This window comes from Saccoglossus kowalevskii, chromosome 19, assembly GCF_978046115.1.
Source record: "Saccoglossus kowalevskii chromosome 19, keSacKowa6.1, whole genome shotgun sequence".
NCBI classification, from domain to species: Eukaryota; Metazoa; Hemichordata; class Enteropneusta; family Harrimaniidae; genus Saccoglossus; species Saccoglossus kowalevskii.
Window position 1 is genome coordinate 20217785 of NC_140659.1, and position 20696 is coordinate 20238480.

At 37.0% G+C, this 20696-nt stretch overlaps 1 long non-coding RNA gene across 1 annotated transcript; it reads right to left on the reverse strand.

Moving 5' to 3' along the window:
- Positions 1-946: 946 nt before the first annotated feature.
- Positions 947-2383, reverse strand: LOC146730617 (uncharacterized). Its single transcript, XR_014927481.1, has 2 exons — positions 2253-2383; positions 947-1222 (listed from the first exon to the last, which is right to left on the reverse strand). It is a non-coding gene; the product is annotated as an uncharacterized LOC146730617 (long non-coding RNA).
- Positions 2384-20696: the final 18313 nt, after the last annotated feature.

Here is a 20696-nt window from a genome sequence, read left to right on the forward strand (position 1 = left end):
TCATTGATAATGAAGTAATCCAACCTGCTTTGTATAGTATTAGGATGGAATCTCCATGTAAACATAAGCTTACTTGGGTGTAGAACCCTCCATATATCGATTAGGTCCAGTGCTTCCATAAATTCAATAAGCAACTCAGATGATTTATACCAGGGTTTGGGATTCCCCCCTTGGCGATCTTTCAGAATGTCCAACATCATATTGTGGTCTCCACCCCACAGAATATTGACATCCGGATTTAATAAATTTCCCTTGATTTCTTTCAATAATACTTTTAGAAAAGTGGCATTTTGTTTTTCAAAAGTGGGAGCATATGAGTTTATCAGTAAAAATTGCTTGCCAGAAATTGTAACATCCAATATTATATACCTGCCCTCTGGGTCTGACACTACTTTGTGAATATCATAATCTAAGTTTCTCATAATTATTAATACACCTCTGGCAGTTGATGAACCATGACTAAAAATCATTTGGCCTTTTAATTGGCTACGCCAATTTCTTTCACAGTTCAATGTACTGTGTGTTTCCTGTAGCATTATGATACTGCTTCCTTGTTTAGAGAGCCAGTTAAATATTTCTTTATGTTTTCTATACTGACCCACTCCCCTAACATTTAAAGTCAAAACACTAATGTCCGACATCTGCATAGCTGTTTGAAGTATTAATCACCCTGTACCTTTCCATTTCCTTGTGCTTTTTGATTTTTGACTCGTTTTTCAATAACAACAAACAAACGGCGTCATATATTAAACCCTGGAAAATAGCAAACATGGGGCCCAGGGGCACCGAAGTCCTTTGGAATTAAGTAGAACTTGGGAAGCAGACATACATGATTTTAACTGCTACTGTTCAAGATTCTGACTATTAATATGTTCAAAATTCAGCAAGTAATCTTCAGATGAATGCAAAGAATCATCTTTGTTACCCAGTATACGTACACTGCTAGTCTTAGCACAAGTGCTATCAACTTGCTTTATATTTAGTTCCATTCAATTCATTATCAAGTACATTATCAGGTTCAGTGTCAAGTTTATTATAAGATATATTGCAAAGTAAATTATGAGATTCATTAGTAAGGGTTATACCCTCAATTTTGCATTTGGGACTGTTTCCTCATTAATTGCGTGACTCTTTTTTGTGAAGGCAGACTCCTCATTAATTGGGTGACTGTTTTTTTTATGAGGGCAGTCTCCTCAGTTTGTTTGGTTCATCTGCATGTTCTCTGAAAAAAAGAAGAAACACAAACAGGTTTAATGAAAGCACCATGTCATTCATACCTACAATGAATTTGTAGCACATAAATTTTGAGGCCTACTAGAATTTGAATAAAAATAATGATTGCACAAATAAAATACTGGCATATTTTTTCACCACGCATTCGTCGACTATCAAAACAATATGTAATTTAGCTATTAAGTTGCATATGCAAATCATCCACACTAGCAACATGACATGCAGATTACATCAAATCTGTTGAGATGTTCATTAGCTAATTTACATATACAAATTACTCCCAATAATATGACATGACAATTACATCAATGTATATGCCTAACAAATTTGATCCAAACCTGTTGAGTCATTTAAGAAATAATCCAAATTTAGTAAAAAAACAATATGCTATTGACAATTTACATACCCGGTATGCAAATTAACCCCAATAGTAATATGGCACACAGATTACATCAATGTACATCTCTATAAAATTTGGTCAAAGTCTGTCGAGTTGTTTAAAATTTAATCCAATTAGTGAATTATCCCTAATAGTGCATCTATTACAACAATGCATATCCCTATCAAAGTTGACTCAAAAGGCAAATGTGTCAAATTCTTCAAGAGATAATCCCAATTTAAGAAAAATATGGAAATTAGATAAATTACATATTGTGCACATAAAACACCAAAAGGTGCGAGGAGTGTCCCAAAGCATGTGTAATGAATTAAATAATTATTTATATTCATGACCGCGGTTACAAACGTATTTTAGTTTACCCCCACACCCACAAACACGTATACCGTTAAGCCGATCGAGCATGGGTGGCCACATGCTCTGACTCGCGTGAACAGCGAGGGGTCCAAATTGCTAAATTACAGGATTACTCAGAATATATATTAACAACATTAATTATCAGAAAAGTATTAACAAAAGTCGTTCGATCACAAATATTCATAATTGAACTCTAGAAAAAAATCCACGATAAAACGACACACTATTAAAATGGCAGAGGCAACGATAAATTCACGCTACTTACCAGGAAAGTTGGGCGAGAGTGAACTACTTCCGGGTCGCGACCAATCATGTCGAAAAATGACCAATCACGTTTCGTGTACTTCAAGAGTTCAGTGAGTTGACTGTCATGACCTCACGTGCGATGAAAGGTGGCTGGATGGAGGTGTTTTCCGAAAAGAAATACAATTTCCCGAGTCCCCCTGCCTGGCATTACAGCTAAACAAGGTCAGCTTGGACGTTCAGTTGCGAGACGTATAAAAAATGCAGCCAGTGACACTTTTCGAAAATAAAAATACAAAATAACCGCAATCAGACCACGCGCGTTGGTAATAAATAGAACGCGTTGTGACACAGTCTCACCAGCCTCTTTCACTGAGGCAATATAATTATGCTATTTCCCAACGCACTTGTATTTAATACATTGACGAAAAACACCACAAGCAAAAATGTAAATCAAGCTTGTAATTACAAGTAACTCAATTCGAACGCAATATTCATCACTGTAAAAGTGGATAAATTCGAACCAGCCAGCTCATGACCGGAGACGTCCGGTCGTCTTTGTCGATAACTTGCTAATTCACCATAATCGTGGTGGTAAACCGTGACTGTTTAGCTGATTTTTTTCAGAAGATGGATATTCAATTCATTTTTCGTCTTAACCGTCGCAGTCTGCTTCATTGAATGTTTAGTTTGATAATTGATAAACATTGATTGATCCAGTGTGAGACTGTTGCTTTCAAGTTGTGTTTAATAATACAAAGATGATTTAAACTTGTTCCTTCCGTTGCGATCGTATTCAATATATGGAAATAGGATGTGTGTGCGTTTGCGTGAGTGAAAGATGCAGGTGAGATTTCTCGTCGCAACGCGTTCTATTTATTTCCAACACGCGTGGTCGGCGCCTTTGATTGCGTTTATTTTGTTCTTGCATTCGCGAAATCCATCGCTGGCACTGTTTATTTTGTCATGTCTCACAACTGAATGTCCAAGCTGATTTTGTTTTGGCTGTATTTAATAAAAGTACATTAGTCTTTACGAGTTTTGTATATATATCAGCATAATGTTATCGTCAACGCTAGAGTTCGTTTTTTTCTTCAAAATCTTTAATTTGAAAACGACAAGTTGACAACATCGAGTCGCGTTTCGATCGGTTTTTATGATTCACGGGGCCAAGAAAACAATGTCAATACCTACCGATGATGTTGAATAATATTTTTGTGTTTGATTCCATTTACCCAATGACATGATTGACCGCATTACGATTGTGTGTGCTTCGCACAGACTATGGAGCTAAAAAAAAAAAATCCATGCACAGACCACCCACCTCAGGCGAAGCGAACGGTACTTCCGGTGAAATGTGTAGCCATGTGCAATGTGTACGCCACCCTACAGTTTTTAGCGGCTGTAACATCAGGCATTTACACAGGGCTGTGCAATGTCATACTGTTAGTAATATTCTCTCAGTTAAACTCCGTAAAACATGTCAGTACCTTCTGATGATGTTGAATAAAATGTTTGCGCTCAGACACGACTGACATGATTGACCGCATTGCGATTTCATGTGCATTCGCACAGACCATCCACGCTCAGGCGATGCGACGGTACTCGGTGCAATGTCGCACTATCAGTACTGGTTTAATATTTTCTCAGTGACACGCCGTAAAAACATACTTATCTTCTAAATGCACTCTATGATGCAAGACACCCGGGATACGCTGGGAGTTATTACTAGCATTGTATCGAGGTTAACCCTGAACACACGTTCCTGTAACCTCGTGTATTTATTCCATCGTGATTCGATGAATAGCCGTATGTGGTTCATAGCTCTCTTGTCGGCGCACGTCTTTTTTTATTGCTCAACGGTATTAGTCGTCCCCAGAGGTGACTGACAAGATACAAAACCATACTACGAACATAAATAAAAATGTAAAAATCAGTTGTCAGTCGTACAAAAGAGCTATGGAACCGCAGCTATGAATATAGCCGCTGGTTGTTGCCTGTCAGTGACCAGTTCGTGCAATAAAACAGCGCAGCAAGTGTTCAATTCGTCCAATAACACACACTACTTTATTAAGACAGCGCCCATGTAATCACAAATACACATCACGCATTGTATTCTATCAAAACAATTATTATACTTTAATTTTCATAGCAAAATTTGAGACATCAAATCACACTGCCATATCGTCCAATGGTGATTTTATGCGTAACTGCGCATGCGTGATAAATTCGAATTAGTACTATTTAATCTATCATTAAACGAATAATTTATGCGATAAACCATCATAACATATATGAACACATCAAATAATATACATTCTTTATTATGAAACTACAATTTGATAAGAGAAGTGTGTATCAGAAAAAATAACGCAAAATTTTACTATGCAAATTGTGCCACTCACCATGTATGATAATTGGACAGAGATTACCTACACTAGAAAAGCCTGATTTTGGAAGGTTTTCGGGCCAAAAAGTAATTTTAAAATGATTCAAGCCAAATAAAAAAAAAATGCCCTGGAGATATTCACACAAGCTATCATAATGCCAAGTTTCAGAAAAATAGACTGAAGGGTTTTTGAGATATCTTTGTCTACAGCACACGGCCTACGGCCTACAAATTGTGATAGCATTAGTCCGTTGGACCGTTGGTCCAAAGGACTAAAAACTGTAAAAATTTAGAACTAAACAACATCTTAACCGACTTAGCAGTCTTAAGTACAAACTACTGGAATAGACCTCCAGCCAACAATAATCACAACACACATCCCCCCAACACCGGCCCTTCGCTCAAACCAATTTTCAAAATTTCCTCTTTTCATAACTCACAGTGAACCAAATATTCAAAGGATATAAAGTCTAAATTAATCATTCTCGCTGTCTTTTTAGTCATGTTCAAGGTAATACATCTTCTGAGTCAAGTTTATGTGGTTTTCCGTTAATGTACAACACTCCATTCTGAAAATGGGGCCTCTTCCCTTCATTTCACGCTTTTTCCATTAATGGCATAATTTTCCTCTTCGCTTGGTAATCTTCCTTACATAAATCTTCCTTCACGAAGATGTCAGTTCCCTTTAGTATATCCCTGGCCCTGGTTAAAACTATTCTTCTATCTGGTCTATATATAAACTTTGCGACGATAGCACGAGTATGGTTACCTCTAGAGGGGCCACCTGGTATTCTATGGGCGTTTTCAATAGTCATTGGGTTTAGATCGAAATTCTCCTTTACTAATTCTCTCACCATCTCTATCGTATTTTCGTTGTCTTTTTCCCCAATTCCATAAATTCTTAAGTTAAACCCTCTTGAGTATCTCTGTTCTTTCAATCTTTCTTTTCTTTCATACTTATTTTCTGTTTCTAATGCGTTGACTCTCTTCCTCAGTCGTTCTATTTCTTCTGTGTTTTCTTTCGCCGTGTTTCCGTTAATCTTCTAGATCTTGATATTTCTTTTTCCACCTCACCTAACCTGGACACTAAAACAGCCATCTCTTTAAAGCAGTCCTCAGTACTCTTTCAGATCAGTTATCAATTTCGTGAGATTTCTTACGGAGTTGTCGGGAAGTTCATCTTCTGTCACCGAGCCATTTTCCGAATCACGCTGTCTGGCCTCTGAACACATGGCGGTGGTAACGAACGCGTTCATGACGGTTCTCTCCTGCTGATGTTCTTTCGTCTTTGGCTTTTTCTTCTTATCTTTTGAACTTTGTCCTGGCATTTTCTTCTCTATTTGGTCACACTGTATTTATGTTGCCTATACTTTATAGAGGTGTCTTCTGGAGTTGTCAATAGCACGCTTTTTTTCCTGGTAGCAATGTTTCAAATAGGGTGCACAATAGTATGAGAACAACATATTTTCTTCAGATTTGGTTCAGCGTTTCCGATGTACATAGTAATGGACTGCTGCATATTTTGTTTCTTGCATATAAAAAATAAGGGTCATTTAACCAATGAGAGAAAACCTTGCGAGAGTTGACCTGATAAACATGTTTATAGCTAATGGAATTAAGCAATATCTGAAACGGGTCTACGCGAATTGTCATTATGTACTACGGTAGCTGCTTTTCAAAATTGTCTTTGATTTACACGTATAGGTTGGTACAATATCTGTACATTTTTTTAAACAGTTGAACTCTGGTGACCTTGCCCTTTGTTATATAATATAATTTCCTTTATCATAGTTTGTTTCATATGCATTGTCATAATTAATTTTGAATACAAACAAGTTTTGGGGTTGTACCATCAGTGGGGAATCAGTCCACCAAATGTCCTTAAAAGATGTAAATATCTTACAAAAACATTGGTGCCTTATTTGTTTAATTATTTTAAGGGACATAATTTCCAGCTTTATTCAAAGTAATTCAGATATTTTAGTATAAAAACAAATGTCTCATTGAAAAAAAAAGTGCTGCATTTAGATGTGAATAGATTCATAAAACATGCAAGATAACAGAAAATTTTAGCTGGCTTTAGTCCAAGTATTTTGTACAGGTGTCTGTCAAAAATTAATGATTCACTGAGACAAATATGAACTGCCTCATTGTGTGACTACTACTGTATTATATGAAAAGTAAAAAAAACACCCATATGAATAGCTATCATGTTGCAAGCTCTGCTTTGTATGCAAATCAACTTAAATAGTTAGTTGGTGTCCAGTGGAGGGAGAAGTCAACAGTACTGTTGCCTCCTGAGAATCTACATCTTCAAACACTGCAATCTTTGAAGTGCGTTTTTAAACTAGTATTATAAAAACTATCACTCTGTTCTAATAGCTGAAACATATTCCTGTGAGTTTTCATTTGTCGAATGAACTGTTTGTCAAATACAGAATACATATATTTTAGAATAATTTTCTTTTTAAAATGTGGATGAAATGTTTTGCTTTTAATGTATTTTTTATGTATTGTTTTTGATTTGATAACTTTGAACTAAACAGATTTTCTATTACCTTCAGATCTTGATCAAAGTTAGGCACCCAGTTCATAGGAGTGCTTATATTGATTTTCTAACATCTTGTTTTTACCAAACGCTTCAGCGTGGTATTAAGAATTTGTTTTCAGGGTTGGGTGATACCAAGGTTGAAAATGGGTGCACATATGGGTGTAATTCCTGGAATTGCAATAGAGAGGGTTCATGCCGAAATACAATATATAGTGTTTCCATGTTTCGTCTGATATTTCTGTGGTATTCTGCTGCTGTAAATAATGCAAGATTTGTTCCGAAATTCAGTGTGTTGTGTGCACTCCAGGGTTACTCGTTTTTTTTCTCAAAACACCCCTATTTTTTAATGGCAGAGTCCAATAGTTTCACCCCAACTGGGAAATCTGCATTGTTGCTTGAATGAGAGATAATTAAACACATTTTCCAGACCGGCGAAAGTGTATGCAACAGCCAATTTTAACAGCCTGTCACGTGATTTTAGTCTGAATGTCAACAAGAAAAGAGGCTATCCATTTTACGCAGGAATAATTGGGAGTAGAATATGTGAGGGATAGTATCAACAGAGATGTGTATACTGAAAAGTAACATCTATCCTTCTTTTGCATCACTTAGCATTTCTGTTTTAGTATACTGGTTTGAAAATGTTGAATTTGCATGATTTGCGATGTGTTTTTTTAACTGAAACTCCCCTATTGATTGAATGTCGGGTTTGAAGATGAACGGCACACCACGGGATTCGTTTGAATACAATGGTGAAGGGTTGACACAAATTTATGTTGAAGTTAAAAGTTTCTCCACAGAATTTTGCATTGGCAAACATGCCATGCTACTGCGGTACTCCACTGACGGGATGACTTTCGTCGACAGCGGTCGTCGCTGAGCCGCGCGCTACAACTTCGCTTGTGATGTAACTTGTTAGCCGTGGATTGAATGAATCTTCATTACCGGTTAAAATGTTGTTCATTTGGCGATGGTAATCTTTTTTTTTAACTGGGTAACGTCACAGCGTCGCCAGCAGAAACCTCCTAGTACTTTGATCTTGATGGTTGCGCCTCCATGGCAATCGCTAATTTTACTGCGGGGGGGGGGGGTCTTCCTAGAGCCCTTCAGGGTTTATAAAACTCAACATACACCAAGTTCTATCAATCGTAGTATTCCATGTGATGTACACTTAATATGCCAAAAATGTTGCTTAACGATTTGAATTGGATAAAAATAGCAGACGAAAATTTGTATACAAAATAAAAGTAGTCCGGTTGCCAATGAAAACAAGCCGGTAGGCTGGTTGGCGATGGTAGGACATGAACGTGAAGCTAACGTCGGTTTATAACTAAAACCGGGCACCGTATATGAAGTTCGCAAAATACATTCAGTCTTAAAAGTCACTTAATTGTATTGCTAGGACGTATTCTGCCGTTAAATGTATTATTTCCAACCGTTTTGCGATAGTATTTTCTAGATTGGAGGCAGTATTTACATTTCATTCAAAGTTCAAAGTTGCGTTGAGATTACGTTGATACAGTGTAACAATGTCTGTCGGCGCCGGTGTGCATAATCATTTAAACACTGCTATCACAAGACTGGTAGGAGGTAATAAAGTTGGCGCGAAAGTATTAAAAAAACAGTTTCTGACTGTTGCCATGGTAGCTGTGGGCCAGGATTGTTTTTTTCCAATTAGTGACGGTACAACCTGCCTGTCATGCATGAAAAAAATTAGCTAAGAGAGGAGTTAGAAGCTGTTGCTGGTGAAAAGTTACCCCAACGTTGGGGTCCATTTTCTCGGTAATGAAAATAGACATAAAAACAGTAAACTGTTGCCTACACTCAAGCTGAGTAGAATGAGCTTTGTCCGTGCTTTTTAATTAAAGAAATGTAAGGTGTGATACATTTGGCGTGAAGGTATTAAAAGAATCAGTTTTTGGGTGTTGCCATGGAAACGGTGGTCAGAATTTGTTTTCGGATTTTACAAAAAGTAACTTTGTGCCCACACTCAAGCTAAGTAAAATCACAGGGAGCCCAGGAACTATGATCAACTGTACGCACTCCCTATGAGCGGGGGGGGGGGTGGTGGTATCGGCTGGTATATAGTGTAAGAAATAGACAAGGGATGAAGGCTCCAGCCAGCTCACATTTGTTAAACTCGAAAAAACAGACGAAAAAAATGAAAAATAAAATCTAAAAAAAATGCCAGGTTGAAGAATATTAGTTGCGCCTAACCAGTCTTGTGATTGGTTGTTAACAAATGCTGAACAGGCCACGCCCCCAACTGTGCCGTGCGTTCGGGCAAACCGTTAGAATTTCCTAAATGGAGTCAATTTGTGTAGTTTTCTTGATTTATTCTGCAGATATCGGTAAAATGTAGGTAAGGCTTTGGCGAAATTTGAAGGCGCAACTAATATTCTTCAACCTGGCATTTTTTTTAGATTTTATTTTTCATTTTTTTCGTCTGTTTTTTCGAGTTTAAAAAATGTGAGCTGGCTGGAGCCTTCATCCCTTGTCTATTTCTTACACTATATACCAGCCGATCCCCCCCCCCCGCGCTCATAGGGAGTGCGTACAGTTGATCATAGTTCCTGTGCTCCCCGTGATCAAAGGCGCAGACCACGCGCGTTGGAAATAAATAGAACGCGTTGCGACGAGTAATCTCGCCTGCATCTTTCACTCACGCAAACGCACACACATGCTATTTCCGTATATTGAATACGTTGGCAGCGGAAGGGACAAGTTTAAATCATCTTTGTATTAACACAACTTGAAAGCAACAGTTTCACACTGAATATATGTTTATAAATTATCAAACTAAACATTCAATGAAGCGGACTGCGACGGTTAAGACGAAAAGACAAGGCTAAGACGAAAAACATGTGACAGTACGACTATGTTCGTCTACTACATGCCCCGGGACTACACGTTCAAGTATCCAACTTCCCAATACAAATTTTTTTTTAGTATCAGCAATAATTTCTAGTACTGCCTGGATAATTGCGTATTATTAGTTTACATCAGACATAACCCTGTACAGGATTTTTTAACAATGTCTCAAATTTCCGAAAGAATATTCAAATAAGTTGGGATGAATATGAATTGAATGTCCATCTTTTACAAATCAGCTATTAAAACAGTTCACCACCACGATTATGGTGAATTGGCGAGTTATCAACGAAGACGACGGGACGTCTCCGATCATGAGCTGGCTGGTTCGAATTTATCCACTTTTACAGTGATGAATATTGCGTTCGAGTTGAGTTACTTGTATTTACAAGCTTGATTTACATTTTTCTTGGGGTGTTTTTTGTCAATGTATTAAATATAAGTGCGTTGGGAAATAGCATAATTATATTGCGTCAGTGAAAGAGGCTGGTGAGACTGTGTCACAACGCGTTCTATTTATTGCCAACGCGCGTGGTCGGCGCCTCTGATTGAGTTTATTTTGTATTTTTATTTTCAAAATGTATCACTGGCTGCGTTTTTTTTTTTTTACGTCTCGCAACTGAACGTCCAAGCTGACTTTGTATTGGCTGTAAGAGCAATCCCAGTAGAGCGGATCGCCAATACCATGTTCATTAGCATATTGACCGTGAAAATACCAAAAAGATTATTGCATTGGTGATATGCAAATTAGTTTTAGTCAAAATAAGTGACTGCCTAGAAGTACCATTATTCTTGTTCAAATTTCATTTCACTCGGCAAGTATATCCATGTACCCAACCGTAAAATATCGTACTTATAAATATTGTTTATTTCTGCTATGTTTCGAAAAACGCTACTCTTGAAAGGACTAATTTCTTTGCTCCAAGACCTCATTTGCATATGTGGTGTGGAAATACCGATTTTGATTTCAGGGACGAATCAAAATAAACTGCAGTACATATGTAATAATGTGAAATACTTCATTTTCACTGTAAACATTTTTCCGCTAAAATAAATTCCAGTGAAAATGCCATTTCCTACATACCCCATTGAGACTTGACACAGCACAGTGAAAATTGGATTCACACGTGATGCTTGAAAACGAAAATAATTAAGTGAAATTCTATGTGACTTCATGAGAGTTGGAAATGAACAAATTGTATGACACCCAACCCTACCATTCCATACACAGTGTAAACTACACCCCCAAAACATCCATTCACCGATGTATTCTATTTGACTTCTCAGGAGAAATTGAAATAAACAAATTATATGACAACGAACTTAATTATAATTTCAGCTTCTGGTTCAGCACTGGTTAAATAAACTATCTCGTCTCTATGCCAACTTGAAGTTATTCATTGCTTACACCATTGACTTCAAAGTCTACGTTTCAATCCAAGGATTAATTGCATTGGAGTGCCAGTCTTTTATTTTTCTATTGCAATGTCAATTTCTTGCGATTACTCGGAACATGAAGCTGTAACCACAGACTGTCTATGTTCTGTAGCTAAATCCTGGTATAAGTACCGGTTAGACAGGCTTGAACTATGTATTTGAAGTCAGCTGAGAGGTAAATCCAATCCAATAGATTTCTCATTGTTTGGTAACTATTTGCTGCAAATGCAACAAAAATCAATATAAAAATATTACCCACACAGCATTCTACAGGTTACTTGTCTGTAAAGATTTTATTGGTAGGTTTGCAAATGTGTATCAGACTGTGCAATCTCTCCATGAGTTGGTTTTGAAACCCAGTATGGGATTCTGAGATACATTACCAAAGATATTATTACAAGATAAATCATTTGCTTCATTGAACACATACAACAATGCATATTTCCACTGAGATCAGTGACCTTTGATGTGTATCACCAGTGATCAGTCAAGTAGAAACAGTCAAAATATTCTATCAGATTTTCTCAATTTTTGCATGATATTTTCATACAGGACATCTGTTGTTCAAACTCGGGGAAGACTTTATACTGATGAATAAGGTGACCAAGTTTGATAAAGTTTGGAATAGAATTAGTAAAGTTATTATGCACACAATAACAATTATTAACGACGACACGCCGGACAAAATTTTTCCCTTAATATACCTTTCCCTTCCATCTTTGATGGTACGGGCAAGGTAAAAAGCATTCATTTGTAAAACCATATATATTCGTGGCAAGTCTCATACTTCCATCCCAAGCAACCAAATCAGTTCGCAGCCTGACTAAAGCCCATTCATTCTCATGCTCAAAAAGAATTTCTGATGTTCTTCTGTATTCATGCTACGGCAACAATCATTCAACAATGGAACTGGGCATTACTCACCAGAACGAGGTTATAATGCATGCATGGTAACATTTACAACCTATTTAATGATTGTCAACACAAGGCGCACATAAACAGAAAGAAATCCCGACTGGAAGCAGGCAAACCTCTGAGTTGGAGTGAAAACCCGGAGCAGAATCACTCTGGTGATTATGCTTATTAAATGTTGACTAGCACGGACATGAATCAGAATGCAGCTGTATACGTCACATCTTATCCATTTAAATGTACATGACATTTCACTTCAGAGATCCTCGCGATTTTGAAAGACTACTCATTATATAATCAGACATTTAAATCAACTTTTCAGTAAACATGGATGAAAGCATCAGATTTGCACTTGCCAGTTAATGTACTTACTCCAGTAAAAACATGTTTGTTGCCATTCTGACGTACGAAGTTGTTCCTTTTCTGTTTATATCAATGCCGTTTGGGGAAGCCGAGCGACGAATCGGGAACAATAGTTGTAATTATTTTTCCTTTGATGGCGATAATAAAAACAAGCAGTCTCTCGGCCGAGATAACTCCGCTGTTAGCAAGGCACATTTCAATTAAAGAACTGAAGATATAATTAGAAAATGAACAATATGTATAGCAATCGAATTTGCAGTTTTCAACAAGAATTCAAAAATATCACTTTTTACCAAAAATGACATATTCATCAAAATTAGACAATTAAAGATATCACCACGAAATGAACTAATCTGAGAGAGGTCCACATGTAGTACCTGTATATGTAATATCAAAGCAATTGGACTTGTGGATTTTAACAAGTCGGAAATATGACTTATTACTAAAAATATTCACCAAAATTAGGGAATTTAAGATATTATCACAAAATGAACAAATCTCAGAAAGGTCCACATGTAGTACCTATATATGTAATATCAAAGCAATTTGACTTTTGGTTTTTAACAAGAAGTCAAAAATATCACTTTTTACCAAAAATGACAAAAATATTTACCAAAATTAGAGAATTGAAGATATCATCATGAAATGAACAAATCTAATAGAGGTCTACCCCAGGTACATACACACCAAGTATCAAAGCATCCAGGCTTGTAGTTTTCAAGAAGTCAACAAATAAATCATTGACACAGACAATCACTCATATGATGAGCTCCACTCGACAAAGTCGACAGCGGAGCTAAAAAAAAAGTCTGGAAGCTCCAATGACCCAACCTTTAAAGCGTAATTTTTACTTTTACTTAGAATTGGTTTATCAACAGCCATTGCTTCTTTCATCAATGCTCTTGGCCAAGCTATTAAAACAAATATGGCTGCACACAGTGGAAGCTGTGTTGGCTTGGATGTTGAGCCAATGCAGCAACGATATAGAGACTTACAACTCTGGAAATGGTGAATCATTATGTTATTATGCTTTATCGGTCTTGTGATCATCGAGAGTGGTGTAGTTTGTCTCCTCTGTTAAGTATTATGGAAGAGCAGATGCTATACCTCAGAGTTCATGTCGCTGCAACATATATCAGCTGAAATGAAACCGAAGAAATCACAAAATGCAAAATTCCAAGTGCCTTTTGGCAGTCATTTGTAACAAAGCTTTCTATTGGTTGGTAAATTTTCTATCGCACAACCACACGGTTATGAATGGAGTTACAGCACAGGGTCTGAATTAATTTAACATGTCAAAAACATCTTTATTTACAAGATAATTTGTTAAGGCAATTAACTAGAAAAAAAATATACATAATTTTACACCCTGTTAAATGTGTTTCCAGTACAATATAAAAGGGGAAAAAAATACACCACTATTAAGTGGTGTGATGAGGTGGGAATTTCAGAGCTAAATATGCATTCTCTTCACCTTTATTATAACTGAATATATATTGCGCAAGCTAATAAAAACAAACTAAATATAACAAGAAAAAACAAAGTTGTATGCACTTCCATTTTAAACATTTATATATGAATGGCTATGCACTTTGTAATAAACACAATGAATCTCTATTTAGCTAGATTATTATTTTAACAATCAAATTGTTTAAAAAGAATGCAATGTCACTGAAATGAAAACTCTAACATGGCATGTAGACTCACTGGACATGCACAATTTAGTAAGTGTTCATAAAATATCTTCTTTGCTGGTGTTCAAGTCGTGGTCTTCCGTAGTTGTACTGAAAAGCTCGCTCATTGAAGCAAGTTGATCGTTGTGCCCTATGATCAACAGACCGAGATGCAGTTGAAAATACATCCACATGCATTTCAGTTTGATAATTCGGTGATACAGTGTTAAGGGGTCGTGGAACATTATTTACTGGTGATACATCACGATTGCAATGATTCCAAAGGGCCCTTGACTGTTGCTTATCACAGAAATTATTTTTGAAGAATCTGTCATCTTGTCCAGGTGCTTGCGGATTGGTATAAAAGTTGCTTCTGTAGTCCTGGACAGTGCTATTATTGAGTGTGGAGCAGTGTTCAAAAGAATTCAAGCGAAATTGATGCCTGTTAAATCGTGATATATCACTCCAATCTTTTTCTCTCTCTCCTTGATTACAATGCCAAGAAGCTCCATCATCCCAATATATAGCTTTGGGCGTCATAGAAACTGACCTTTCATCGTACATTCCTTTTGTATGCCACAATTCATTTGCATTGATATAATTTCCACGCCCTCTCTCAACTGAAGACATTGCATAGTCTCGTCTTGGGTTCAAAGTTTGAGTTCCCAACTCCGCGACACCTCTCCCACAATTATTATAATTCTGTCCATAATTACTTTTACTATTCCTCCAAGATGGGTATACATTGCCTTTTGATCCAATGTTTTTGTAATGTTCCTTCACGTTTTTAGGCTTGCTACCATCTTTCTCACTTTTAGTTGCAGTAGTCTTGTACTTTGATGTCCGCTTAGAGTTTGTCATCTTAGTTTGCACATCTCCCTTCATAGAGGAAGAAGAACTCTCTTCTTTTGAAGGAGATGCGCTTATTTTCCTGACTTGCTCATTACAAGCCGTACTGGAAATCTTCTCCATTGGCTGTTTGACACACATTTCTTCATTACTTGATACACTTTCCTTCCCATCAGATGTACTTTGCAAAGGCTCACTATCTTTACATAAGTCACCTGATCTTTTTTTCTCAGAAACTATGCTACATACAATACTACTAATTAGATTTACACTTTCCTTAGAAATTTTATCTTTTGTATCATACATATTTTCATTACTCTCGTTTTGATTGGTATCTGTTGGTGCGACAGTATCCTTATTACTATCTAATTCGGGGCCATCCTTTGACAACACTTCTTTAAGGGTATTATTTAAATCTGCATAACCAGCTGCTCTTCCTCTATCAGAATTACAATTTTCAAACTCTGCTTTGTGTTTGTGTTTGTCATTGGATTCATCTGATGTTTTGTCATTAAATGATGGTATAGATATTTCCTCAGCCGAGACTGAATTATTCAGAGATGCATTCGATCCAGAGTACTCATCAACAACAATCATCTCACCAGAGGTCTCATCTGTTATATTTGAACATATGGACCCCTCCGACTCTTCATACTCATCAACAACAATGAGTTCGTCTGGAATGCCACCATCCATGTTGACACAAGATGAACTACTGGAAACAGAAATTTCCAATTCATCACAGTTGTCATTATTGGCTTTTATTTTGGTCTCATCCTTGCCACCTGTGTTGTAATCCTTACTCAAACTGTCAAGATTAGTTTGCACAACATTAACTTTTTCCAATTCATCACAGCTGTTATTACCAACTCTTTCTTTTATCCCATCCTTGCTGCATTCGTTTCTTGAACTGTGATCAGATTCTTCGACAAGGACATTTGTCTCATTAGAGACTTGTACTGCAGTCTCATCTCTACCATCAGTACACTCCTGACTTGTACTGCCATCATGATTTTGTTTAACCGATACATCTACCAGTGGATCTCCACAAGTGCAATCTAAGCTCGAACTGACAACTGGTATCTGTGTGAAGGAAGGCTTTTCATCTAATGTGCCAAATTGGGAGTCTTTTAAAGTGTCAGTTGGTAGTTTCCCTATATCTGATGACATAATTGATGAATTTTCAATTAATATTTCCTGATCTTCACTGTCAAGCAGAGTGTGCATGCACCCACTTCTTGTTTGAATAAGAGCAGCACAGTCTTTATCAGTGCTGCTGATGCAGGAGGTACTACAGTCATCAACAGAATCATCAAGTTCATCATTTAACTTTGTTGATGCAGTAGAAGGGAACTGAAAGATTTCATTTCCAGTAGTGAATGCATCTGCTTCAAGCTTTTGCTCATCAAGACATGGAGTTCCTGGACTACTAAGCCAAACTTCATCATTATAGTCACTGTCATAATCCTCTGGTTTACTTTCACATGTATCAGTTTGTTCTTTGGACTTTGGTAGAAACTTGTAAACAGGGTGCTGTGTATTAATGCTGTACATGAACACGCATTTTCCTGATGCATCCTCAAGGTCAGAAGGAGCTGCAGCTGTAATAGTTGGGGCAAGATATTCAGCACAACTGTTGGCGACATCAGAAATAGGTATCATTTTATTAGGTTCATTGCTCGTCATTTCAGGGTTTGTACCACTAATTTTGTTTGAAGCAGAATTGGATCCAGCTGAATCGTCATCATCCGAATATTCAAGAATCTGTTTATTTTTGTATTTCCTCCTACGTAGCCTAAAAATAATTTCAGAGTTTGTATCACTATCTGTGTCAGTAGAAGAAACTCTTCCATTAAGGCTGTTATCGGAGTCGGTTGTAACAATTTCAGTATACTTCAGGTCTTCCAAGACTATTTTGCACATCTTTGCTGGTGGGGACTTACAAGAGCTCTTCAGTCTGACCTTACATTTGTCCTTTCTACCTCCATTTACATCAGAGTCAAAGTTGTTCATCATTCCCTTGAAGGCAATTTTGTTAACTTCACAAATGTTATTTCCAGCAACACTAACACTTGTTTCGACAGGATTGCAATATGAACTAAAAGACTCCTGAAATGATACATGGTCATTGGAATAATGGTCGGTTTTTGCCTTTGCTTGAGCTGGAACTGTTTCACTAGATGGCTCCAAGTCACATAGATCCATTAAAGGAGATTTTTCTGATGAAATCATTTTGTTTGTAGATTGGTCAACTTTCAAACAATTGGGAACACTGCAGAGCTGCTTCAACAGAGGTAGACTTTTCACCGTTTCATCATGATTACCAACATATGATTCAAATTCAACGTCAGACTTGTTAAATATTAATTCATTATTCTCCTTATCCACACAAGAGTAGGGAAGCTTCTCTGTTTCATCCGACACTTTAAACTGTTTTCTAGACTTCAGTTCTTTCATGTTTTTCTGATTCACTCGTTTTTTGTCTTTATTACTAACTTGTGGGCTGTTCGAAGATTCCAAGATCGAAACACTGCTCTTCCATTTCTGCCACTCTCGTCGTAGGGATGCTATCTCACTGGTATTTTTTATTGTTGACTGAAAGTCTTTCAATTTTTGCAACAAAAGCTGTTCAGTCTTCACAAGCTCAGTTTTTGCTTGAGACACTGGCATGTTTCCATCCACAAGAAATTGTCTTGAATTGTCATCCCTTTGAGCATGTAGTATCTGCGATTTGGGTCCACTATTGCCGTCCTCAGATTTCTGCAAATTCGGCAGTGCAACAACATGTGATTCATTTTCTGGCAGCTCCTCTCTATTTTCAATTGTCAGTGTTCTACAGGAGTTATATGGCTTTGTATTGTGATAGTACATCCGTTTTTCTTCACATAGAATGTGTTTTGGTTGATTACAGTTGCAACATAGAGTTCTTTCTGTTAAACATTTACTTCTTGGATCCTGTATATTCAAATAGGGCAACTTATCTAAAGGTATTATTCTGGGCTCGGTGGTAAAGACATTTGAACTGACGCAATTGGAAATCTTAACTTTTCTTGTTCCAATTGAATCGATAGGCATCAGATTGTATACACCGTGTGATGTTATTGAACAGGTACATGTAGCATGTGATGAAGGTTGAGAGTCATCATCTGATGCACAATGTTTCCCTGGACTTATTATGAATTCACAGGCGGATATCAACTTTGTCTCGCGAACATCAGTGTTTTCCTGAAACTGGAGTACTTTTTTCACATTATGGACTTTGACAGGCACCCTTTTCTCTTGTTTTGAGATTTTCTGTGGAGTCGATTCATTTGTCATTTTATCCAAGAAGGTCTGCTTTTCTTGTTCACTTAATGTGAAGAACCTAAATCCTTTCACTCCAGGTTTATGTGAACCCGAGTCTGAAGTACATACTCTATGTGCCAACTTTGAATTCAGTTGCCCACTGTTACCATGCCTTTGTTCCAAATTGCAGTCTTCATCACCAATCGTTTTTTCTTGTGGCAAAGATGCATCATTCACAGTATGCATTGTCCAGGCATTTTTCAAACTTTTTCTGAGTGATTGGAGGAATATTACACTTGCTTTCTCAATTTCCTTAGTGTCATGCTCTAAGTTACCAACTTCAAAACAAGAGATTGATGTCTCGCTTGTGCTTATATCACAAGGTAAATCTGATTGCAATTTGGAGGAAACAAATTTATCTGCATTCATAGGGTGGTTTACATCAGAAGATTTGGTCAATTTTAACTGATATATTTTCTCCAAGGATTGAGAGATCACAGACTCAGTATGCTGTTCACCAACTTCCTCATGATGGTACACACTATTTAAATATTTGGTTGTTTTTAAAGCACCAAGCTTGCAACGTTGAGGTCCTTTTGAAAGTTTGGTTAATTGTTCTCCTTCACAAGATTTTCTCTTTTTGCTTCCCTTATCTTGTGGTTCAATGCTAGGTCGTTTCTGTCTTGCAGAAAGTTTAAAGGGCTGTCCTTCCTCTGCACCCAAACTACACTTGCTATTGTGAGTTTTTAGTGAGTGTGTGTGAATAGGTAAACCAACCATTTCTTTTTCTATATCTTCAGAAACACTGCTATATGGCTGATCCGATATTGTAGAATGTTTGGATTGTTTTCTTTCATTATTAACATCCTGTAGTGATAGATACGTAGAAATAGACGATTCAGTTTTCTGTTCATTGGCATCAGGAACACAGTAACTACATTGCATATTTGGTAACACACCAGCGATTTCGTTTTCTGAAGTAATATGATTGGGTGGATGCTTTTGCTCAACAATCTGCTCATGGGTACATTTATCATCTGTAATTGCTGTGTTAGCATAATCTTTATGCTCATGTAATTGTGAAACTCCACAAATGGGGTTTGTTTCTTCTTTTCTTTTCAACATAGCAGAAACGCAGTCACTGCTCAGCGTAGGAGAAAGACCACAATGTTGCTTTGCCACTGAATGAACATGCTTCGATGGAAGTCTCTTTTTTACCTTCTTAAGAGTAACTTCACTGAAATGTTTAGATGCATCAGAGACAAGAATTCCCATTAGTTCAGCCCTACTATTTGGCACGACAGTTGTAGGTTTTGACAACAGAATATGCTGGGTAGAATGCTTTTTTTGTACATTTACACACTTTTCACTATTAATTGATTTCTCTACGATATCTGAATCCATGTGTGGATGGGACCTTTTCTTTTTTATCACACTACCATCAGGAACACAATCTTTTGAAGATGCGCCATTATTTTGATGTTTTGCCGATGATGAAATATGCATCTTGCCATGGTTATTTTTCAGAATTCCTTTTGTAATATTGCTTTTATCACAATCATCGTCTTTCTTATGCAGTTGTGATCCTGAAATAAGAGAGGTTTCTAGCGTCTGTTTTTTCTCACGACTGACACTACTCTCAAGAACTGATGTACTGTTATACTGCTTTGTTGATGATCGTGCATCATACTTCTTTTCGACATTGTGGAGAGCATGCTCATCAATCTTTTCCCCATTGTTGAAATCACTAATGTATGGCTGTGATGTGGCACCAACAGAAATTTCAACTAACTTTTCTTCATTATTATTTGTCGATTTTCTTTTCAGTTCAACAGGCATGCTTATATTTGTTGATTTACTACTGTTTTGCTGCTTCCCCGAAGATGATACAATATTCCTTTTTTCAGTCTTCTGAACAGAATGTTCATCAACATCAATATATTTCTTATGATTATCACATCTTCTGTGTAGCTGCAATGTTGTGCCAATGGATATTTTGCCATCCTTTTCTTTTTCATTTGATTTTCGATATCTTCTTAACTGCTCAGATATGTCAACATTTGTTGATGTACTGTTTTCCTGCTGTGCCATTGTTAATGGAGCAACACACTTCTTTTCAGTGTTCTGGAGAAAATG